Here is a 22,198-nt window from a genome sequence, read left to right on the forward strand (position 1 = left end):
CGTTCGGTTCAGAACTATAGTATAAGAAATAAAATAGGAGTATGAATCGGCCCTAACGGTGAGACGCGTTGTCATCAGCTGATTTTGTTTTTCAAGCTAGTGTAGGGGAACATGCCTGGGCATGCTAGCCTGGCACGGCCTGACTCATAGCGAGGGTTCACTGATGTTTCCTCCGGGGAAGAATCTTCAGTGAATCCCCGCTATGAGGCTGGCCAAGCCAGGCTATGGGCATGCAGCTTGGGGGCGATGGAGGGGGAAAAAAGCGTCACCCGGCTTTGATGTCGACGAGAAGGAAAAAATGACTTCCACAGATGACAACACCACGGTTTAGGTCGCGGAAAAGTTCGTTATACATTACACCCGGGTCGATTACGTCCCCGACGCGTTCATTGCGGTCTTATCACTACAATTATAATGAATAAAAAAGCGTTACAATCACACGTCTGAGCGATCTCCGATTATGACGGCTCTGCATGGCGATACGTGATCCACCAACGGAACACTGTCTTGTCGTGGCGGCCCCCCTCGATACTGTGGTTAGTTCGTAGTATTGTAGGCTCGGGGATCGTTTGGTCGCTACAGTATGAAGAAGGAAACATGCATCTGTCCATGTGTGTTGCAGACGTTGCATTGCAATGCCGATCTGGTGCATATGTGTTCAGGCAGCGTTCCGTTCAGCGTTCGTCATGTTTTTTCCGAGAGACAGAGGAGAGCATGTACCCCCTCGCAAGATCCTCCTCCTGGAGAAACAGGAGGGGAGGGGGGAATCAAATGTCCGAGGTGGAAAGCCTGGTGAGGCGAGGTTAGGTGAAATGTGATTCTTTTCAAACACAGACTAGATCGGCATGGGCGCAGCCATTACACTGGCTTCTCTACACGTAAAGCGGCCCGCCCTCCTGTTTTCAGGAGGGGAGGGGTTTTTTTTTTTTTTGTTGTTTTTTCTGATCACGTGAGCTGGACTAAGCAGCAATGATAGGGCGATGGTTCTTCATTGTCCGGGTGGGTAAAAAGATGAATGAAAGTATGCTATAAAAAAGTGATTGAAACGTATTGATACGTGATCCGCACCCGACGTTTGATTAATTGATAACGTATTGATACGCGATCCGCGTTGGGAGTGTTAAGTGAGTGTGTGGGTGGGTGCCCACTGCCTGCCTGCCTGGGTGGCTGGCTGGGTGCGTCTGAGCACGAAAACAGCATGGTTGTTTTTCACCACCTGTGCGCAACCTAACAAACACACAAACGCACATATTAACTGTATATATGGTGATTTTGGGTGTGCCAGTATAGTACAGTGACAGTACAGTACAGTACAGTAGAGGTAGAGGGACCCCCACACGGTAACTCTGTCATTTCTCAACCGTTTCGGACGCGGGGCGGCTCGCCGGAATCGGGCCGGCAACCTGGGTGCGTTCCTGTGGGTCTGGACCCCCCCCCCCCCGGGGACCCCCACACGGAGTTGCACCACTTACTTCACACAGGTGTGAAGTAAGTGTTATACTTATTGCGTTCTGAATTCTTTGCCTTTTGTATTCTGGATGTTGTATATTTACATATATCACGCCAGTCCTCTACGGCCTCCACTGGCAGCCTGTCAAACAGGGAGTCCACTATAAAATGCTGCTAAGGCACTACACAACCTGACTCCCCCTACCTCTCTGCCCTCCCCTCCTCCAGCCACATAATGTCCCGCCCCGCTCCCTCAGGTCCAGTGACGCCGGCCTCCTGCAGGTCTCCAATACCAAGCGCCGACCTTTTCTTTTTGTTCTCTCCCCCTGGCCCACACACATCTTTGAATACTTAGGCAAGTGTTATATAAATTCCAGATATTATTATTATCATTATTATTACAGTAGACTATGTGTCGAAACATTAATCTACAGTTATGACTCGGTTGGGAGCAGTGTGCAGATTATCTTGTCTTAAATCCACTGTTAGTTTTGGTCTTGCACCTGCATTTCAACCAATTATCATCAAAATAAAAGAAAGCAAGAAAAAATAACTCCTGTTTCGACAAAAAAAAGCCTTCTCTCTCTCAACCCAAACCCTCAAACCTCATTGGTCGTGGCCTCCTGGATCTTGTCCCTGGCGTAGCGGTGGTCGTCCTCAGACTGCAGGCTCACCAGGTCATACTGGTGGTCACGGTAATGATTATGTCGGCTGGAGTCGACGCTGCCGATGGCCCTGCAGTGCTCCAGAGCCTCCTCCCATGTCTTGTTCTCCTTCACCAGGATCACGTTGTCAACAAAACAGATGAATGGACGTTCAAAGGAGCAAGGCATATTGTACCACTTATTGTCAACGAAAAGTCCGCCACAGTTCTCAAGATCTGGCTGTCCTGGAGCCCAATTCCTATAGTCTGAGTCATTTCCAATCCACTTCCAGACGTCTTTAGACGTGTAACTTCCAGGTGTGTTAGGGGGTAAATGCAGTCCAATCCACCCATCCACAAATAACCTAAGGTGGTTGCTCTGTGTGACAGTGGCTAAGACCATGGACTTGTTGTTACAGCTCTCCTGGGCATCAAACCAGCTCATGTATTTAATCTCAAGTAAGTAGAGATTGTCGACATCAGAGCAGTAGAAGAGATGTTTTTTAGAACATTTATCATTCTTCCACATTTTGTTCTTCCGATTGAAATAGGTACAATTGAAAATTTCAGGTTGTCCTGTTGCCCAGTTTGTGTCAAGTGAGGCATCCCCTCTGTGGAAAATAATATACAATATTCAATAATCAAAAATATACTGTATGTATTGTACACACACACACACACACACACACACACACACACACACACACACACACACACACACACACACACACACACACACACACACACACACACACACACACACACACACACACACACACACACACACACACACACACACATAGATAAAGGCTACACACCTTTCTCCTGTCCACCTCCATGCAGAAATGTCCCCAGGGTCTCTGTACAGACCGATCCACGCAGACTTGGCTTTACTCTTCACAAACTCATATAGCAGGTGTTCTCTCTGATAACCACCAGAAGCCAAGTCAGTGAACTTCTCCTTGCAGTACTGTTGAGCATCAGACCAGGTCTTCTCCTCATTCACATAGTGAAATGTTTTCTTTATGACAAACGCCTCCAATTGAAGAGCAGCAATGATGATGAGGATGAGGAAGAGGGAGAGGGAGGTCATGAATGAGCTCCTCTTCTCCATTTTCACAAGTTGTTTCTTCAGTTCAAGCAGAGAAGAGTGCAGGGCAGAGTTCAGTAATAGTGTCCACTCTGTAGCCGAGTCCTCTGTGTGACCTGGTTGTCTAAGTAAAGCAGGACTCACAGAGCAGGATAAAGATGTGGTTAGTTGTCTGGTGAGGAGCAGGCGGTCACACTGTTCTTATGACAGCCACACACGAATGGAGGGATTTGAATTAATTTGGTCAACAGACGTTAATGAGACCATCATTATAATGTCCTTGTGCTGGCAGCCCTTTGTTACAAAAACAAAAATGCTATGGACATCATCCATGAAGACGACAACGTGGAGATTCAATTTGGGTAGGGATGCAAAACTCACTTTGTTTATACAAAGTGAGTTTTACTCATTTGGCACCAGAATGACTTATGTGTGTGAGCGCTGAGCGCTGGTCACTGATGACCTATCAAGGCAATCGAGGGCATGGCACAACCTTCTGTTCAGGACATGATCCAAACACCCACCTCTTACTACACACTTATTCAGCTACACTCAATGTGTTTTCTTACATTGGTCACCTGCGGGTATACAGTATGTATTAATCATTTCTTGTTTAAACACAAGCGTGGACTGTAGATGTGATTTATTGTAAAACTCTTTAACTGTTCACAGAAGAAAAGACAATATTTTTCCCCCACTAAAAGCCAGTTGATTAGAATATGATAAACTGCAAAATAATGTTATTTGCTAAAGAGCCCATTATCTCCAAAATGTTTAGAAAGTATTTAGTATCAAAACAATATCCAAATACTCAAGTAAGGTATAGATATTGTTCCCATAATAAACATCTCACCACAGCACAGGAAACAAAATGAAATAGGGACCATTTATGTCAAATCAAAATAATTGTTTCTTGGTATTATTATGAATATGTGACAGGAAAAGTAGATGTAGTGTTGAGGTCCTCCCTGAGTGTATACACTGACATGTTCATTATTCTGCTCCTCATTTCATTGCTGTTTTCTCTTAAACCATGCACCATGTATGTACATATCTGTTCTAGCATCTGGTGATATTTGTTAACTGCCTCATTCGTTCCACTGCTACAGTATGTTTTAACCATGTACATTATGTACGTGATTTACACTGTAGAGTTGACATATCTGTTTTCCTTGTGTCTTTCTTAATTTCTCTCTTCTGTAGGCTACCCCTTTCTTAAGACTGCAAATAATGACTTGCACACCAAAGCATTTCACCCACTTTTATTACACTATATAAAAAACAAAGTTGAAGCTGAGAGCAGGCAGAATGTTTAATAATAATAATAATAACAACTAGAAAAGGATCGCTGCAAGCAGCGATAAGGCAGGACCAAGCAGGAAGGCAATAAGAACTAGAAAGGTCGCAATTTAAAAAGATTGCAAAGTGTGGTTGCCGCAGTGGCTTACATATGCCCCTCCCACTAATATTGCCAGCCAATTACAATGTCACGTCACCCCTGCGATCATGCGTAAGTAATTCGGAGGGTATTGATCCCCCAAAAATCATGTTTTTGGGACAAACGGTTACATTTTTCGCATTTGCGGCACCCCCTATGGATGAAAATGGAATTGCTTTTGGCTCTGGGTTGAGTAACCCACCCGTGACAAGTGATTCAAATTTGGGATGGATTAGGCATTCCGTTCGTGATTTGTGGCGTTTTTTGTAAAATAGGCCCCTCCCACTAACTTCGGAAGCCGATTACGGCCGAACGATACGCACTATCAAAATTCCGCCGTTCGAGTTTTCATCGGAAAGGTCCGGAGATCATGTGTATTGATTTTTGTGAGATTTGGACAAAATCTGTAGGAGGAAAAGCAAAAAGTGTGTTTTGGAGAAAATTCAAAATGGCGGAACATCTATCATGACGCAAATGGGCGTGGCCTATATGGGGAGATGCGTCAAAAATAAAATCAAAAATTAGATTTTACGACCTACGGTTCAAGAGTTATAAACGTTCAAAACGTAAAGTGGGCTGTTATAGCGCCACCATGAGGCCGACCGATAACATTATAAGTTGATTAATTTTAGTAATTATTATGAACCTACCCTCCAAGTTTTGTAACTATAGTGCTTACAGTCTGAGGAAAAAATACTTGAATGTGAGAAAATGCGAAAATCGCATTTTCCCATTCATGTCAATGGGGAAATTTTATTCACTAATAAATTAATATCAATTAAACTATACAACATTTCTCTTAAAAAAAAATACAAGCACATCCTTCCCGATGAAGCCGGTCAATTTGAGATAAGGCTCAAGTGCGTACAGTCAAAACTGTGGGAGGAGTAGCGTGTCAAAAAAAGTCTTACTCCAGTAAAATAATAAAGTGTTCCAATTTCAATAGTCTGGTTGCCCTTTGGGCAACCACACTAAATCATATGCACAAGAAACATGGAAGACTAAACTTGAGAAAGAGACCATGGAATTGTGACAGGGTCGGTTTTTTATAGTGGGGGGCAGGTAAGGGTTCTTGAAGACTCATACACAGAGTTGGCGGTGCCCAGATTTGAACCCATGACCTTGTGTTGCAAAGGCAAGAGCTCTACCTACTGAGCTAACAAGCAAAATCATTCAGTGTTTTTGTAGCAAGTTGCGCAAGGATAACTAAAGGTGGGTATAAAGATTTATGAATTGACTGTGTATAAACCAGAAAATATACCAGATTCGGATGAGGAGCTCAATGAGTGAAAACCAATGAAATGTGTCTGAAACAGGGATTAAGGTTAACTGAAAAATTATTATTAAACTTCAGAGAAAATAAACAGCTTTGAACAATCATGAAAAACAAACAAATGGGGCCCACTTTAAGTTGTTGACTTGAAAAGTCCCAGTTCAGTTCCTATTGATGATATTCACACGGCTGCCATCTTGCCAGCAAGGTGATACCTAGGTGACACTTCCCATAGGGAGCCCATTCATCCAAACAGAAAGGTCCTAATTAAACACCGTCAAAATCACCAACATTGCAGCTGTACGGAAAGGTTGAATTATCCTCTTTCAATCTGAAAGTTTTGCTTAATAAAAATCCACCAGACATTTTATGAGCTACTTCCTGTCAAGAAATTCCTTGCAGATGATTATTTTCTAAGTATCAGAGTATGGAAGCGCTCGTTATCAGTAAAGCAACCTCCTGCTGCTTCCTGCATTATGTGCACATACAAAACAGGTGGTACACATCGGCCGTTGAATGATTGTCAACGAGCACTTCCAAACTCCAGCACTCCACTCCAGCACAATTTATTGACAGGAAGTAGCTCATAAAATGTCTACGGTGGATTTTTATGAAACAAACACTTTACAGATTGAAAGAGGATAATTCAAGCTTTCCCTACAGCTGCAATGTTGGTGATTTTGATGTTGTTTAATATAATTAGAGGACTTTTCTGTTTGGATGAATGGGCTGTCTATGGGAAGTGTCACCTGGGTATCACCTTGCTGGCAAGATGGCTGCGGTCTGAATAAAGAGAATTCAGTTCAGGGAAAGCAGTCTCTTTCTCCAATTTGGAGAACCAGATTACCACATTTGTGGGTGAAGGGGGGTTCAGAGTTCCGGGTCGGCTTGCCAGGTCTGGGTACCATCCGGTACCAGAACCATCCATGCAAGGGAATCCTTTCAGGACACAAAAAACCTGAACTGAAAGGCCAGGTGTCCAAATCAGTCTTTGTTTCAAAATCACTGTTGTACAACATCAAATAATCGATCAATTCATGAGTAAAGAACCTGATTTGATCAGGATCAAGTTCTTCATGTTTCTCACTAAACAAATCAGTTTCTAGCATTGTTACGGCCCTTTAAACTTGGCTCAACCAAGGGCTAACATAAAAGGACACAAAGTCAGATCAAAAGTTTACAAAGATATTACACATTTATTTAAAATCCTGCATTGCAAAACAGGGACTGATGGATAAGAATACTTACGACCAGCCCATCTGAAACTTAACTAATAACAGCAACAAAAAGGGAACACAACTGTTCAGTTTGGGTGTTTGGGAGACAATGAGCTGCTGGCCACAGGTCCACTTATATAGCCTGCAACTAATCAAGAACAGCTGACTAAGGGTGATTGACAGGTGAGGCACTTTAGACCAGCAGAAGTCAGCAAAGCCACAGGCAATACAACAGAACAAAGTAAAGACAAAATTTCACAAAACGGCAATTTTCATTGGCTCATAAAACCTTCCTTTTTTCACTTAAAAAAACTAAGTGAACTATACTTTCCCATGTCCGTATAGGTCCAAAGTTCACGTGTAGAAGTTTTCGCGCATTTTGATCAAAGATCCTGGGAGGAGATGCAATTTAATTGATTTTCATATAATTCAAAATGGCGGGTGATCTAGAGGTCAGAGGTCAAAAGTAACAGCACGGAACTTGTTCAGCATGAGGAGACGCATATGTGTGTCCGACGGTCAAACGGTTCATGAGCTATGCCTGGTCAAAGTTTGCATTTTCAATATAGCGCCACCCTTTTGCCAATGGTTGTGGGCTTCGCATCCTCACCGTTTGGCATGGCCCTCTACCATATCTCCAAATTTCGCGAAAACCGACTGCACGGTTCAGCCAGAACTGCTATTTTTGGCGGAAGAAAATAAATAGCAATTCCAAAAAAGGACCAAGTCCTTTCAGGACTGCTTGGTCCTTTAATAATAAAACTTTATTTGTATAGCACCTTTCATGACATGAAATGCAGCTCAAAGTGCTTTACAGAGCAATGGAGAAAAAAAAGGGGAAAAAAAGAAGAAAAGCAAGGCATAAACATAAAAAAAAACAAGAGCAGTAATGCAATACAGTGAGGACATGAATAACAAAAAAAATAAAAGATCAATTAAAAGCAAGAGTGTAGAAGTGAGTCTTGAGCTGCGCTTTAATAATGTCTACAGAGGCTGCCTGTCGAAGTGGGAGTTTTTTCCACGCCGTCGGCCCGTAGAAGCAAAACGCTGCTTCCCCTTATTTTTTAGTTGCCATTTTTTTAGGCAAAGCGAGCAGGCCCGCAGTGGAAGACCTTAGGGGGCGGTTTGGGACATATTTAGGCAGGCAGTCATGTCGGTAGGAAGGTGCGAGACCATTGTTTGAGAGCTTTATAAACTAATATAACTAGTAAAATAATTTTAAAATCAATCCTAAAAACAACCGGAAGCCAGTGCAGTGAAGCCAAAACTGGAGTAGTTCTCTCATCTTAGTTCTAGTTAAAACTCTTAGACATTTTTGTTAGATAATTTCTGATATACCGTTTTGTTGTATGACCCCTTGACCTCATGGCCTGCTTATTCTCTCACTCTCTCCTGAACTGGGTCCTCAACTCTGTTCTTGGTCAGACTGGCTTCTTTGAAGGCCAAAACTATACACCATGGACAAATTAACATTTGTTTGCCAGACTGTCCGTCTGTGTTTGTGACTTGATATCCCATAACCATATCTTGTGTATAAGGAGTTATTTTGACGTCATGAACAACGAACGTCGAGAAGTGTCTCGAACCGACGAGAAGATTCTGGAACTCTGTGACTTCTATTCCATCCATCCAATCACAGATTGACAACACTTGTGTTATCCATCATTGTTCCTACGTAATTTGTAGTATATAACCCTACTCATAACAATTATACAGTAGGACCTCCATCATTGATTTTGACAAATTGTTGTATTGTAGAGGCTGTGATCTGAGACTTGTGAAAAGAGAAATAACTTGAATTAAGATCAAACTAAAATTACTTTACCTTAATTCCTCCATTTCTTGTGTCTGCTTCATCGATTATTTCAGGTAATACCTTTTTCATGCATTTTTACTATTCTATGTGGGAAAAAACTGTCTATCCTTTTATGATGTTTCAGAAACTTTTATTGTTGGTTGGTACATAATGGAGACTTGCTCACTGTTTTATACTATTTTACTTACTAATTATATCCTGATTACTTGTCTTTAAAACCGATAAAACTACTTTAAATGATTATCCTTCAAAAAGTATTAACATTTACCTCACATTGACTATATCTAAAACAAGATGGGTCATCACATCCCCCCCATAAGAGGAGACCAAACAGGTACTCCGTAATATTAACTTAGCTTCACAGTTATGAACCATACCAATACCTGACCCAGCCCACCAAACACCACCTCCCCCCCTCTGCAACCATGATACCTGTAGTGTAGGAGCATATTAAGAGGAGAGAGAGACAGCAAGGTGAGACTGTATATATATATATATATATATATATATATATATATATATATATATTCAATTTGCAATTTCTGTCTACAAACAACATAGTGTAAATATAGTAAAGTATCTAGGACACCAGGTAAACATCAAACCTAAATTAATCTAAATATCATTATTATCATGTGGTCAAGTAAACAGTATCACTCTAACAAACATACAGTATGTGAAGAAATAAACAACCTACAGTATATCTTCATAGTACTTAAGTTGTATTCTTTATATAAATGACCACAAATTACTGAAAAATCCCTGGTTACTCCTCTGTCTATCCTGCTGGGGATTTGATGCAGAGGAAGTTCCTTCTCTCCATGCAGTCCCTGATCTGCCACTGGGTGCTGTGGTCTTTGGGTAGGGTTCCACAGTGCCGCCCCCAGGCCGGACAAGGTGGCAGGTTCTGGTACTGCTGTGGTTCCCCGTCCACCCAGAGCCACTGGCCCGCCAGGAAACGCAGAGCTGTCCACACCTGGGGACAACATGGAAAGCAAAGGAGGTCAAACATCTTCCCTCAAGTGTTACTGTGCTCTAGTCAACCTTACTTTTATTTTCCAAGCTGTTTGTTCCTATTATATCTTTTAAAGTTATTTAATTAAACATTATTTTAGATTCTGAAAAAAACTAACTTCATAATATGCTATATACTTTTGCTGTTTTTTTCTATATAAATATATATAAATAAAAAGTTTTTTGTTATACTTATTGCATTCTGAATTATTTGCCTTTTGTATTCTGGATGTTGTATATTTACATATATCACGCCAGTCCTCTACGACCTCCACTGGCAGCCTGTCAAACAGGGAGTCCACTATAAAATGCTGCTAAGGCACTACACAACCTGACTCCCCCTACCTCTCTGCCCTCCCCTCCTCCAGCCACATAATGTCCCGTCCCGTTCCCTCAGGTCCAGTGACGCCGGCCTCCTGCAGGTCTCCAAGACCAAGCGCCGACCTTTTCTTTTTATACATATATCACGCCAGTCCTCTACGACCTCCACTGGCAGCCTGTCAAACAGGGAGTCCACTATAAAATGCTGCTAAGGCACTACACAACCTGACTCCCCCTACCTCTCTGCCCTCCCCTCCTCCAGCCACATAATGTCCCGTCCCGTTCCCTCAGGTCCAGTGACGCCGGCCTCCTGCAGGTCTCCAAGACCAAGCGCCGACCTTTTCTTTTTGTTCTCTCCCCTCACATCGTTGAATAATAGAAAAGTGCTATATAAATTCCAGATATTATTATTAAAGGACCAAGCAGTCCTGAAAGGACTTGGTCCTTAATTGTTTTTGCGTTTTTTTTTCTTCTTCTGCCAAAAATAGCAGTTCTGGCTGAACCGTGCAGTCGGTTTTCGCGAAATTTGGAGATATGGTAGAGGGCCATGCCAAACCGTGAGGATGCGAAGCCCACAACCATTGGCCAAAGGGTGGCGCTATAGCACTCAGTTGAAAATGCAAACTTTGACCACGCATAGCTCATGAACCGTTTGACCGTCAGCAATGAAACCTCGACACACATGCGTCTCTTCATGCCTAACAAGTAACGTGCTCTTACTTTTGACCTCTGACCTCTAGATCACCCGCCATTTTGAATTATATGAAAATCAATTAAAATGCATCTCCTCCCAGGATCTTTGATCAAAATGCACGAAAACGTCTACGAACTTTGGACCTATACGGACATGGGAAAGTATAGTACGTGTTTTTAAGTGAAAAAATGAAGGTTTTATGAGCCAATGAAAATTGCCGTTTTGTGAAAATGTTTCTTTACTTTGTTCTGTTGTAGTGCCTGTGGCTTTGCTGACCTCTGCTGGTTTAAAGTGCCTCACCTGTCAATCACCTGAGAGTTCTGGCTGCCACACCCTGTCAGCTGTTCGTGATTAGTGGCAGGCTATATAAGAGGAGCTGTGACCAGCAGCTCATTGTCTCCCTAACACCCAAACTGAACAGTTGTGTTCCCTTTTTGTTGCTGTTATTAGTTAGTTAAGTTTCAGATGGGCTGGTTGTAAGTATTCTTTTGGGTGTCCATCAGTCCCTGTTTTGCAATGTCGGATTTTAAATACATTTGTAATATTTTTTATAAACTTTTTTATCTGACTTCATGCCCTTTTATTATGTTAGCCCTTGGTTGAGCCAAGTTTAAAGGGCCGTAACAATGTTAGAATCTGATTTGTTTAGTGGGAAACCTGTATAAAGAACACATGTATAAAGACCTTGATCCTGATCAAATCCAAGTTCTTTACTCATGAATTGATAGTTTTATTTGATGTTGTACAACAGTGATTTTGAAACAAAGACAGGTCAGGTTTTTTGTGTCCTGAAAGGATTCCCTTCCATGGATGGTTCCTGACCTGGCGAGCCGACCCGGAACTCTGAACCCCCCTTCCCCCCACAAATGTGGTAATCTGGTTCTCCAAATTGGAGAAAGAGACTGATTTCCCTTTAGAACTGAACTGGGACTTTTCAAGTCACCAACTTAAAGGGGCCCCCATTTGTTTGTTGTTTTTCATGAATGTTCAAAGCCGTTTATTTTCGGTGAAGTTTAATAATAGTTTTTCAGTTAACCTTTAATCCCTGTTTCCGACTCATTTCATTGGTTTTCACTCACTCATTGAGCTCCTCGTCCAAATCTGGTACATTTTCTGGTTTATACATAGTCAATTAATTTATCTTTACCCACCTTTGTCATTAGTTATCCTTGCCCAACTTGCTACAAAAACACTGAATGGTTTTGCTGTTACAACATGAGTCTTGAGTCATGAGTATGAGTCTTCAAGAAAGCTGCCCCCCCCCCCCCCCCCCCCCCCACACACACACACACACACACACATGGTCTTTTTTTCACAAGTTCACTCTTCCATGTTTCTATTTCTTATTGTGCATATTATTCTTATTGCTTATTGCCTTCCTGCTTGGTCCTGCCTTATCACTTATTTTCTAGTTATCATTATTACAGAAGACTATGTCTGTGTCGAAACATTAATCTTGCTCTAGGATTAGTGTTGGGGTAGTGTTAGGGGAACATACGGTTTCAACCAATTATCATCAAAATTAAAGAAAGCGAGAAAAAATAAACCCTGTTTCGACAAACTGGTCGTCCTCAGACTGCAGGCTCACCAGGTCATACTGGTGGTCACGGTAATGATTATGTTGGCTGGAGTCGACGCTGCCGATGGCCCTGCAGTGCTCCAGAGCCTCCTCCCATGTCTTGTTCTCCTTCACCAGGATCACGTTGTCAACGAAACACATGAATGGAAGACGATCGGAGCAAGGACCACCGTGCCACTTCAAGTTAGAGTAGGAAAGGTCGCCACAGTTGTCATCCTTATCCGGCTCTCCAGTATCCCAGTTTGTGTCACTTGAAGCGTCTTCTCTGTAAAATAAAAATAAATCAATATTACACGACTGCTCTGTGTTTCTACAGTAGCAAATAATTTTATTGTATTGAGCTTATCATTTTTTTCGTGAAGATGTAACAATTAGCTTTAACCATTATTTCCATAATATATACTTTCAAAAATGTGTGCGTGCGTGCGTGCGTGCGTGCATGCGTGTGTGTTAATTTTTTTTTTTTTTCAGTGGTCCTTGAAAGGGTTCCAGGTGGTCCTCAGCTAAATGAAGGAGAGTTGGTATATAACCAAATGGACCCCTATTAGATATTTAACTCTTGAGAGTGTGAAACGCTCTCAAGAGTTAAATTATTGTTAAGCACATCTGCGTTACTTAATTTACAATAGGTCTACACAATTAGATGAATGTAGAATAAGTGTTATTTTGATCAGCGTTTGCCTGTTACAATATCTCTGCATAATGGTGCCGCATTAATACAGCACGGAATTTTGGCAACAAAATATTCTTTAGTTTTGGGTCTGAGGCTGAAATTGCATTATAAAACAAAATGTGAGATGCCGCAGAACAAGACCAACCTTTCTCCTGTCCACCTCCAGACAGAAGGATCCCCAGGGTCTCTGTACAGACCGATCCAAATCCATCTGCCTCCGTCCGTCACTAACTCATCCCGCAGGCCTTCTCTGTGATAACCAGCAGAAGCCAAGTCAGTGAACTTCTCCTTGCAGTACTGTTGAGCATCAGACCAGGTTTTCTTCTCATCCACATAGTGAAATGTTTTCATCGGGACAGACGCCTCCAATTGAAGAGCAGCAATGATGATGAGGAGGAGGAAGAGGGAGAGGGAGGTCATGAATGAGCTCCTCTTCTCCATTTTCACAAGTTGTTTCTTCAGTTCAAGCAGAGAAGAGTGCAGGGCAGAGTTCAGTTGTTGTCATAATGTCCACTCTGTAGAGTCCTCTGTGTGACCTGGGGCCCGTTCCACGAAACTTGGATTAGAGATTAAACCGGGATTAAACAGATATCCTGGCTTAATATATCCTGGATCAGCGATTAACCGGTTTCATGAAAGCTGGTTAATCTTGCCAGATTAAGTTAACCAGTTAACCTGGATATGTTGAGGCTTGATTCGGTTTCATGAAAGTGATGCTACATTAGTTACCATGGAAACTAATGCTTTGGACTTAGCCTGCTCCGGACCAGGCTAACAGCCAGGTTTAACCTAATCCTGATGTCTTTACTGTTCATTAAGCAGTCAAACTGATCACAAACCAATGATGTTTTCCACACTTATTCAATTATTATAGGTTTATGTTGCCTTATTTTTATCGGTCTGAGTTAAAGGACTAATTTAAGCACTATATAAAATCAAAAAAACAAAATATATAGGCTGCACAACATCATGACAGCTTGTGAGCTTGTAGATCAGCTGCTTTTGGTGAATGTTCCCCAGAATAGGTTTGCTGTCGTGCAAGTGTACGTTTAAGAAGAATTATTATATTATATTATATTATATTATATTATATTATATTATATTATATTATATTATATTATATTATATTATATATTATATATATTTTTTTGTAAAAGTGAAAACCACTAAATATTACCATTACTCATTGTTTTACAACATATTACCATTGTAACGTTTCACCCACTATTGAACCCATGACCCACAGTTCAACAGTCTGGCCCCTGTCTGGACAACACGCCCTTCCCCAAAGGTAGCTCCCTCAGAGGAGGGAGTTATGGCCAAATATCACAATGCGACAATATCATTATGCTTACAATATTAAGAATTCTGTTTTAAGTTAATAGTAGTGGTAAAATGTAAACTATATTTTTGGGGTAGTTAATCATTCAGTCTATCCACTGTTGAGAGTATGTTCTCTCTTTAATTACAGCAGCAGTATTTATTTTAGAAGCTTAAGTCCTTGTATCAGTAAGTCTTGAATAGATTAGTAATGATACTGAGATATACAGAAGGGGGCAGTAATGCAACTATTAATGATGCAAACTGCCATAATACCCCATGAAGAAGAAGGATCAGTAAATCTGTGTTCCACCAAATGGGTCTAGAAACAAAAAGCCAGGCTCTGCATTCAGCCAGGCTTTATGATCCTGGCTCGATAAATCCGCCCATTCTAAGCCTCGCTTGGCTTTAGTGGAACAGAATAAACCAGGCTGTAAAGACCAGGATTTAAAAAGCCTGGTTTTGGCCTAAATCCTGGATTAGTTAATCCAAGTTTCGTGGAACAGGCCCCTGGGCCTATTTCACGAAACTTGGATTAGCGATTAAACCTGGATTTAACAGATATCCTGGTTTATTATAGCCTGGATCAGCGATTAACCGGTTTCATGAAAACTGGTTAATCTTGCCAGATTAATTTAACCAGTTAACCTGGATATGTTGAGGCTTGATTCGGTTTCATGAAAGTGATGCTACATTAGTTACCATGGAAACTAATGCTTTGGACTTAGCCTGCTCCGGACCAGGCTAACAGCCAGGTTTAACCTAATCCTGATGTCTTTACTGTTCATTAAGCAGTCAAACTGATCACAAACCAATGATGTTTTCCACACTTATTCAATTATTATAGGTTTATGTTGCCTTATTTTTATCGGTCTGCATTAAAGGACTAATTTAAGCACTATATAAAATCAAAAAAACAAAATATATAGGCTGCACAACATCATGACAGCTTGTGAGCTTGTAGATCAGCTGCTTTTGGTGAATGTTCCCCAGAATAGGTTTGCTGTCGTGCAAGTGCACGGTTAAGAAGAATTATTATATTATATTATATTATATTATATTATATTATATTATATTATATTATATTATATTATATTATATTATATTTTTTTTTGTAAAAGTGAAAACCACTACATATTACCATTACTCATTGTGTTACAACATATTACCATTGTAACGTTTCACCCACTATTGAAACCATGACCCACAGTTCACCAGTCTGGCCCCTGTCTGGACAACAACCCCCTTCCCCAAAGGTAGCTCCCTCAGAGGAGGGAGTTATGGCCAAATATCACAATGCGACAATATCATTATGCTTACAATATTAAGAATTCTGTTTTAAGTTAATAGTAGTGGTAAAATGTAAACTATATTTTTGGGGTAGTTAATCATTCAGTCTATCCACTGTTGAGAGTATGTTCTCTCTTTAATTACAGCAGCAGTATTTATTTTAGAAGCTTAAGTCCTTGTATCAGTAAGTCTTGAATAGATTAGTAATGATACTGAGATATACAGAAGGGGGCAGTAATGCAACTATTAATGATGCAAACTGCCATAATACCCCATGAAGAAGAAGGATCAGTAAATCTGTGTTCCACCAAATGGGTCTAGAAACAAAAAGCCAGGCTCTGCATTCAGCCAGGCTTTATGATCCTGGCTCGATAAATCCGCCCATTCTAAGCCTCGCTTGGCTTTAGTGGAACAGAATAAACCAGGCTGTAAAGACCAGGATTTAAAAAGCCTGGTTTTGGCCTAAATCCTGGATTAGTTAATCCAAGTTTCGTGAAATAGGGTTGTCTAAGTCAAGGTGGACTCACAGAGCAGGATAAAGATGTGGTTAGTTGTCTGGTGAGGAGCACTGTTCTTATGACAGCCACACACCTTCATGCACCTGAACACGCACACCTACATGCACCTGGACACACACACACCTACATGCACGTGGACACACCCACGTACACGCACCTGGACACACGCACGTTGCCCATACCTGGACACACCCACATAGATGGACCTTGAAACCAGGGGTGGGTGCCATTAATGATTTAGACACTTGTGATAAACAACTTTTGAATGTATTGTACTTGTAACAGTAGTTTTAATGCATCGTACTTTTACTCAAGTATATTTGTTGCTTTTACTCCTTTTGAGAGAGAGCGGGTGCATTTTCCGCCAGCCAACTGCCGACAACAGCCGCGGCAGTGTTTATGCAGTGTTTAGTGGCAGCGGTGGCCGAACGGATTGCGGAGCGGTCTTGATACCGGAAGGTCACCAGTTCGAATCAGCGGTCCGACACGTTAAAATTACCACCGCTGAAGTGCCCTTGAACAAGGCATTGAACCACTACGATGAAATGTTCTATGAGCAGGGCCTGGCTGGAAACAAGTTATTGAGCTTAGCCCAGATACCCTGGGTAAATATAGTAATCATTTCATTTCATTTCATGCATTTGTCTGACACTGAATCCCCCCAGCAGCGCCGTGAATGATCGCCGGTGCCAGAGAATACACACTCGCTTCTTCTGCCTTTTAGAAAGCCAACTGTAAAGGGGTAACATTAAAATTATCTGACTACATTATGCTTAATTATTTCTTTGTTACTAATTTTATTTAGCATGTCCTGTTTGTTTCATCTTCTCAGAGACTTCCACCAAGAAGGCAGACTGGTATTTGCATTGGCTCTTCACATTGTTGTCAGAGGCAATCAATCAAACAGGACACTGCCATTCAAAACAGATGCATTCAAATCGGTCCCGTCCCGTCTCCATGCTTGGTTTGGGTAAATCAGCAAGATTCAAATGCAGCGATTAGAATGTACTTGATCACCAGATGTCAACAAGGCCTTCATTATAATGTCCTAATGCTGCCGTGCGTTTTCTTAAGATATCTTCAGACCTGACGATATATTATTTAGTCTGAACGGTGAGTTTACATACAAAGTCAATGCAAAGACACAAAATGGAGCAATGTGTACAGGTACATCAAGAACGAGGCAAACGGGGCCACGCAAACAAATCCAACTGATATTGATATATCAATATCCCCCCACTTAACCCTCCGGACAGTCAATCAACATTGATATTGCCTTGATATTGTTAACCGACTGGGAGCCGAGTCCCGCTGGTGCCTTGAGGGAAGGAGAGGCGGAGAGAGCGATGCCACTAGCTCACAGATGGAGCAGGGGCGAGTACCTGTAAAAGTGGACCAGTTGCGATACCCTTATCGTATAACACATTTTGTATACAAGCCCTTGCAGAGGCATTGGAACAGATTTTGCTGCTCATAAACAATATACTGTAGTTAAAGATATATGTACACTCGGGCGCCCGCTGGCCTAGTGGTCTAGGCGCAGTTGCCACATACTGTATAGGCTCTGGCCTGACAGCGTGTCGTGTGTTCGAGTCCCGTTCATGACAACCTTTGCTGCATGTCTCTCCCCTTCTCTGCCTCCCTCTTTCCTGTCAATCTCCACTTGTATCCATCAATAAAGGCAGAAAAGCCAAAAACAAAAAGATACTGTATACTCTTTAATCTTTCTTTAATTTTGGGTGTTTTTGTAACCCAGGGAGGGTACATAATGGAACCAAATGGACCCGGGAACATTTACATCCCAGAGTTAAATTCACATTGGTATAATGAAATGAAATCTATATTTACCCAGGGTATCTGGGCTAAGCTCAAGAACTTGTTTCCAGCCAGGCCCTGCTCATAGAACACATTTCATCGTAGTGGTTCAATGCCTTGTTCAAGGGCACTTCAGCGGTGGTAATTTTAACGGCTGATTCGAACTAGGAACCTTCCGGTATCAAGACCGCGCCGCTATCCGTTCGGCCACCGCTGCCATAAATATTAATGTCCCTGTGTGTACATTTTCTATCATGACATTTGGCTTGTCAATATCTGTGAGAAAGAACACGAGGACTCATGCAGGGAAAAAAATACCTTGTACAATTTGTGGAAAAAGCTTGTAAATATATTGGACCCACTAGAAGAAACCCATTTTGGTTAAAAAACTATATATATGAAAAGAAAAAAAAAGTCACAATGTTTGTGTAACGAAGACTCTGACTAGGACGTTGGGCTATATGACATATGACATGTCTAGTATGACAATCCTTATATTTGGGCCCGAGCCGACCTAGTGTTGATATCAGATAGATATGGTAGAACCATATATGGACAGACCTAACTGGCTTAGTCATCGTGACAAGCCTGGTCGGAGAATATATAGAGGGTCGGCTTCAGGGAGAAGGCAGAAGTCAAAGCATCCTGGTTTAAGTTCTAACCGGACACCACTGCGGGGGTCCTAAGCTAAGTAATCAGCAATACAGCCTTGAGCTATTTTATATGGTCCTTCTTGAGTACGGATTAGGGCTTACCGCAGTAACGGGATGCTGAAGTCTTCCAGACACATACGAACCAAGGTATCTGGCTTTACAACCCATATACCTTGAGTAGCTTCTATGACTCAGTGGCAAGATTCTAACCAGATGGTAACCCAGTCGCTGCCAGAGTCTGAACACTCTGGCAGTCCTGGCTGCTCCGCAGGTGAGCAGCAGCATCTCGAAGCGGTGAGATGCACTCTGTTGCCGCCAGAGCATGAACGCTCTGGCGGTCCTGGCTGCTCCTTAGGTGAGCAGCAGGGTCTCGAAGCTGTGAGACCCACTCTGTTGCCGCCAGAGCATGAACGCTCTGGCGGTCCTGGCTGCTCCTTAGGTGAGCAGCAGCATCTCGAAGCGGTGAGATGCACTCTGTTGCCGCCAGAGCATGAACGCTCTGGCGGTCCTGGCTGCTCCTTAGGTGAGCAGCAGGGTCTCGAAGCTGTGAGACCCCACTCTGTTGCCGCCAGAGCATGAACGCTCTGGCGGTCCTGGCTGCTCCTTAGGTGAGCAGCAGGGTCTCGAAGCTGTGAGACCCACCCTGTTGCCGCCAGAGCATGAACGCTCTGGCGGTCCTGGCTGCTCCTTAGGTGAGCAGCAGGGTCTCGAAGCTGTGAGACCCACTCTGTTGCCGCCAGAGCATGAACGCTCTGGCGGTCCTGGCTGCTCCTTAGGTGAGCAGCAGGGTCTCGAAGTTGTGAGACCCACCCTGTTGCCGCCAGAGCATGAACGCTCTGGCGGTCCTGGCTGCTCCCTAGGTGAGCAGCAGCGTCTCGAAGCTGTGAGACCCACCCTGTTGCCAGAATCTGGATGCCAGAATCTCGGAGCCGTGAGACCTCCCCGGCCCTTAGAGTCAGAAGGTGCTGGGGAGCACCGTGAGAGCAGATTATCCAGACGGAATGAGGAACGAGAATATTGGGATTCCGTCATTACTTCCACGAAAGATAGAACAGCCGTAGGACGACGAAGGTCTCGTATCGAGATGAAAGTGCAAGCTGTTAGACCAGAAGTCCAGGTTCACAGGGACCGAAGTAGTCCAGCAAGGAGGCTGGACGGTCACTCTCGCAATGACCATGCGCATAACCGGAGACGAACAGCACCCAACTCTGCCGATCGTACACAGAGTAACGAGCAAGATGGCAAGAAGCAGAGAGAGCACTGGTGATGTGCAGGAGAGAGAGACTATCTGTCTTAGAGGGAGGGAACTGGTGATGACCTCAATGGGGTGGCCTGAATGGCTGACGTTTGATGTTCAAGCCTCCACTCCGTATGCTTGTATTGGGGTGGCCTGAGGGGTCTACTGTTCAAGCCTTCTAGATATGGTACAGATTTCCATGGGAAATCTGGGGGTGGCGAACACGAAGTGGAACTTTAGGACACCTAAGATCGAGACGGGACAGGATGTACAAGAGGAATTACCGCAGCCAGCTTTTACAATACTGACTATAGCAGGAGAGTCCTTGCATGTGGGCTATCCACCGCCTAAAGGGAGAAATGTCATGTTAAAGGTGTGCGAAGTTCTAATTTGCAATTAATGGAAGTATATGCAGTTCTGGATGATGGTTCAGGGCGAACCATTTTGTTACACACAGTTGCCAAGCAGGTCGGATTGAAGGGTCAACCTGAAGAGTTGCGTATCAGAATCATGAGAGATCTTCAAGTTTTGCACGGGGTGGCTGTATCTTCCGAGGTATCTCCTGCCGTACAGCCAAACCAAGTCAATAATATTGAGGGAGCATTGATGGAGCATTGATCGCCAAATAGCTCGGATTGTGAGCATACACAGATCGTCAGCAGACTAATGGAGAGGATTAACATCTTCGAGAGCTTCCCTTGCTGGATAACTACCAGGCCTGGCCTGTTAGAACGTAGCCGAAAGAAAGGAAAATTGTCTGAGTCTTCTGGATGCGGTATAGATTTCAACGTGAAATCTGGGGTGGCTGTAACGAAGACTCTGACTAGGACGTTGGGCTATATGACATATGACATGTCTAGTATGACAATCCTTATATTTGGGCCCGAGCCGACCTAGTGTTGATATCAGATAGATATGGTAGAACCATATATGGACAGACCTAACTGGCTTAGTCATCGTGACAAGCCTGGTCGGAGAATATATAGAGGGTCGGCTTCAGGGAGAAGGCAGAAGTCAAAGCATCCTGGTTTAAGTTCTAACCGGACACCACTGCGGGGGTCCTAAGCTAAGTAATCAGCAATACAGCCTTGAGCTATTTTATAGTTTGTTTATACTGTACAATACAATGAAGACAAGGAAGCGAGGATATTTTGGATTTACTCATTTACTTGCCGGTTCTAGACTAGCCACACGAGAAAGCACAGTTTATGAACAGGTTATGAATCAAGAGAGACAGTACTGGTTCTGCAGCTGTAATTCCTGGACATAGAGTTAGATTGTGCAGTGGTTTTCAACCTGTTTCATTTCAAGGCCCATTATTTATTCGGCTTTTGAGCCACTACGGACCACCATTTGATGAGATTTAGCCTCTCAGACCCAAAACTCAAGAATATGTTGTTGTCGTTGGTTAAGATTTTGTCCACAATTCCATTCTTTTGGCAAACGTTTATCAAAATAATCTTCTACATTCTCTAACTGTGTAGACTTCTTGTAAATGAAGTAATGCAGATGTTAACAATAATTTAACTCTTGAGAGCGTTTCACACTTACAGGATCCAATCAGGGCCGTAGCCGTAGCCAGACCCCAGAAAATACAGAGGACAAATCAGCGTGGCCCCGCCAGCTTTCGTTTTTTTTTTGTGTGTAAATTAGCGATGTAAATGCTTCAATCTGGTGGACTTTGAGATCAAAATTAAGAGGCTAGATCTATAAAGAACTACACACATCATATTAGATTATTATCATCTTTACTGTGATATTGTATACCTAGTGTTGTCACGATACTGTTTTTCTCAACTTCGATACGATATTTGGAAAAGTATTGATATTTCGATACAAAAAAAAATACTATACTCTTTAAAGGCTGCCTTGAAAAGACACTATTCTCTCAGGCTTATGACATAGTTTTTTTTGGTGGGAGGGGGTTTGTTTGTAAAGCGACCTTCGGTTCATGAAAGGCGCTATATAAATCCAAGCTATTATTATTATCATCATCATCATCATCTTGGTTTCTATTCCTCCTACTCCTCTGTAGACCTGTCACATGATATGTCATGTAGACCCGCCCCCCAGGTTGTCATGTTGATTAGCATGCCAATATAGCGTTAGCTGTGGCTAACAGGACAACAACAACAAAGTATTGGCTTGCAACTGTAGT

Source organism: Electrona antarctica (genome assembly GCF_951216825.1).
Source record: "Electrona antarctica genome assembly, chromosome: 5".
Lineage (NCBI taxonomy): Eukaryota > Metazoa > Chordata > Actinopteri > Myctophiformes > Myctophidae > Electrona > Electrona antarctica.